The sequence below is a fragment of the Anabrus simplex genome, chromosome 1 (genome assembly GCF_040414725.1).
Source record: "Anabrus simplex isolate iqAnaSimp1 chromosome 1, ASM4041472v1, whole genome shotgun sequence".
Taxonomy (NCBI): domain Eukaryota; kingdom Metazoa; phylum Arthropoda; class Insecta; order Orthoptera; family Tettigoniidae; genus Anabrus; species Anabrus simplex.
This window is the reverse complement of record NC_090265.1, coordinates 659,365,883-659,370,135: the sequence shown is the minus strand read 5'-3', so window position 1 is coordinate 659,370,135 and position 4,253 is coordinate 659,365,883.

Genomic DNA, 4,253 nt, shown 5'->3' with positions numbered 1-4,253 from the left:
CCTTCCTTTTTTGTTTGGGCCATTTATTTAACGGTTATTTCTTTTACTCGAAGGCCCTGTAGGTTGGGTACGAGATACCCCTGTTTCAATTTGTAAGCTGGGCCATGGAAGGCCAGAAAGTGTAAGATATTTTTGGTGTTGCCTTGACTAGGCTTGAAAAACTGAGAGCGTGTCTGCTCTGTTCTAGTATTGTAAAAGTGCCTCTAGGAGGCTTGACATTGTAAATTACGGAGCTAGTGCTCCATGTATTGAGAGATGTTCTGCCCTTACATAATATGGTGATCTTTGTAAAAATTAGTGCGATGCTCAGGAATTGTTAAATGAGGACCTAAAGCACAAGTTCTGTTTATACCAACAATCTTGTCTTAACTAGACTTGTCTTTTGCTACTAGTACCTGGTATTTTGTTACTTGTTGTAATTTTTACAAAAGAAAAAATATGACCTTTGTTAAAATTTTAAATTAACTTTGACTCCGTAGTTAGACCCATTCATCTTGGCACCTTCTCTCACCTCTGCTGATCCACCCACCACGGTAACAATTATTATTATTATGATTATATTTTGAATTTATTTAATTACTCGAAGTAAATGTCACATTTTTATGGGCAATAAGAAAGAATTACAATAGCAAATTACATACATTTTAAAGTTTTCAAATATGAACGATCTTCTATTTTCACGCAACATTGACTTGTAACGGAGAAAAGACCGCTGAACATCGCAGGATGTTATTGGGGCATATTTGAAATACGTCACATCATTAGAGTTCAATTGAGGCTCATCATTCAGTCGCTTTCTACGCATCTCTTTCTATACGGCTTACTCTCCTAATTCATATATATATATATATTTCTAAGAAAGATAATTGTAAGAAGTTACAGACAACAGTTAGGAGATGTGAAAAATCCGTCTTTGAGACAACTGCAAGCAGGTTTGCGAAAATGGAATAAAATATAAAAGTATGACAAAATACGAAATTTCACGGGGAAATATGACTATAATATGAAAAATTTCCGCAAAATGACAAAAAAGAAGAAACAAACGTTAAAAAGGCCAAAATATGACTTTATATGATCCATGAAAATTGCATAATGTTAGTCATCGCAGATAAAATCATGCTTTACCTGTATTTTCCATGGAAATAATATAAAGAAAAAATGTATATGTCGTAAACATCCGGGCCCTAGTGATAAGATAATGGTTCGTTAGTTGTATCTCCTTTTACATGCTTCCCAATAATGATCACCACTCTCTTTCTTCATGAGCGAAGCTTAAGGAGTCTCCCATTTTCTTAAAATTCATGGTTCGATCCTTTATCCTTCGAAGGACTGTAACTTCTTTCTTCTCTATTTTTGTTAGGTAGACAGGGTGCTGATGACCTTCATGGTACTGTCTCTTATATGAATAAGGAAATTGATGACGAGTTTAATTTTCCCTTTGAACAACAATTGGAGGCTTCAGTGCAAAATATCGTCAAGTCCACTTTTGGGAAAAATTAGGTTTTCCTTGATCTTTGCAGAGGGTGTTAGTGGACAACCGCTGGTGTACAAATTGGAAACGTTAAACTGCCACAAGTCCGTGTTTGAGCCATTGACAAATTATGTAATTTCAGCATTTTCAATACAAGAAGTAAATAAGTCAGATTACCAATCAAAAATTGTAAGTCCAGTATATTCAACTATAAAGTTGATAAGTCCAATGAAATGAAGTGAAATGAAATGGCGTATGGCTTTTAGTGCCGGGAGTGTCGAAGGACATGTTCGGCTCGCCAGGTGCAGGTCTTTTGATTTGACTCCCATAGGCGACCTGCGCGTCGTGATGAGGATGAAATTATGATGAAGTCGACATATACACCCAGGCCCAGTGCCAGCGAAATTAACCAATGATGGTTAAAATTCCCGACCCTGCCGGGAATCGAACCCGGGACCCCTGTGACCAAAGGCCAGCACGCTAACCATTTAGCCATGGAGGATAACTCCAATAATGCTGTCGCTCAGCCTTATACTTAAAAGGATGCGTTGTAGTGCTTGAACCTGCACGTTAGCCATTTTTCTTCGCTATTGGCTTTACGTCGCACTGACACAGATAGGTCTTATGGCGACGATGGGACAGGAAAGGGCTAGGAGTGGGAAGGAAGTGGCCATGGCCTTATTTAAGGTACAGCCCCAGCATTTGCCTGGTGTGAAAATGGGAAACCCTGGAAAAATATCTTCAGGGCTGCCGGCAGTGGGGTTCGAACCCACTATCTCCCGATTACTGGATACTGGCCGCACTTAAGCGACTGTAGCTATCGAGCTCGGTTTAGCCATTTTTAGTTGTGCTATATGTCATTAGCATTAGCATTACCGTCCTAGATAATTGCAAATAATTTTACCCTCCATTGTTAAAATCATCTGTAGCAGGAATCTCTACCTGTCGCCAAGCATTGTTTCGATCTTGGACATGTGGGACCTGAAAAAGACATCTACGTTATAAGGGAAGGGTAGGCAAAAATTGCGTCAGAAGGCTATTCTAAGCAGAAATACGATGGACTTACCCCGATTGAAGACGAAAAGCTTGACATCGAACATCTGCTACAGTTCGTTCCTCAGCAGCATTAGGATTTTACAGAACAATTCCACCTGCAACATTAAACTCTAAAGAGGATTGTGATGAATATGAGTGAATAAAGACTTGAGATGCATACCTCAATCAAATTGAGCACTATTGCTTGACTGCTCTTTTGAAAACAATATATTAAAATTAATAAACATCCTAATCCAAAGAAAAAAGTAAATATGTCCAAATTCATACTTTTTAAAATAAACCTTGTAATACAAATTAATGATAAGTTCCTGTTTAGTGTGCTGACTATCTTCTGTCTTGTGGTTTTGTTAATGTAACATTATTACCATTTTATTGCAGAAATTAGAAGTTGTAGATTGTGTTAAACTTGTTTCTTATTCCTGAAAAATGTGAGAAATGGACTTGCTCTCATTTTGCATTGGAGCCTCCAATTACCATCACCATCACCTTATATAAAGAAACAAACTATTTTAGCCAGTTACGCTTGAAATGAAACGCCGTGTTCCAGTGACAAAGATCTGAATATTACATTAGCCAGTATTGGTAATCAGCGAGAAATGATGTAATTTTTCAAACATTTCGATACTGTATAGATTTTCTTTCATATCTTTCATTCAAAACACACTTTTTTGTGACAGGCCACGTGTGTGACTTTTATTCTCTGTTTTTAAAGCTTTACATTTATCATGTTCAGATTGATGGGTAGGATTGAGATTAATAAGTCAAAATGATGGACATAAATCATATCTCCAGCTGTGAGATATAGCTAAGCTACCTTGAGCTATAATCAACAGTTTACAAATGTACTGCATGTCAAGATAACTCGGTTAAAAAAAGTAAAGCAGTATATGCAGAGGGAGGTATCGTAATCTGGCTGGATGCTAATGTTATAATAAAATAATCTTGATACATAATAGGGTTATTTCACGAATGTTATGCTATTCCCTTTTACCTTCGTGTACGCACAGTGTCCAATGAAGAGGAGCCGATAAAGAATTCATCCGCGTTTCTCTGGACCAAACACGCACACAGGAGCACGCGTCTGTATAAATCTTTCGTACGCTGCGGGACCAAGCCAATATTTTCTAATTTCTACCCGCGTGAGTGGACGCGCTGAAGTGTGAAATATGGGCAGGATCCTAGCCATATCCGTACTAGTGGACGAAACGTGTAGTGTACCTGTCCTACCACGTATGAGATGTACTTTATCATTTCATGACCTCCAGTCTCGGAGGAGGTTTATCATAGCGAGAAAGTGTAGACGTACATTCACTACTCCATAGTGAGATATTTTAATAATTTTTAGTTCCATAAATAATTCGTGCATTGTAGTACGCTGTTGTGCTGTATTACATCATAAAGATAAATGACAAATTAAATCATGGAAATGATATCGCTAAGCTACTCCAGAAAACCCATTAAAGCATTTAAACTGCAGTATTACCTTAATATATACAAACAGTTATTAGAAAAATAACGATAGTTGGATAGTTTGTATTTAAAAAATATTATATAGGCCTGGAATTAGGTAGTTTTTGATTTCCGTAGTGTCTTGCATACATCACAAAACCTTTTGTGGTCGTCTACTCAATTGTACAGATACATTAATACAGTCCTACTAATACACGGTGTCTAACTTTTATTAGTAAGACTGGGTAATTGTTTAATTGTCTGACATTCGATGTAC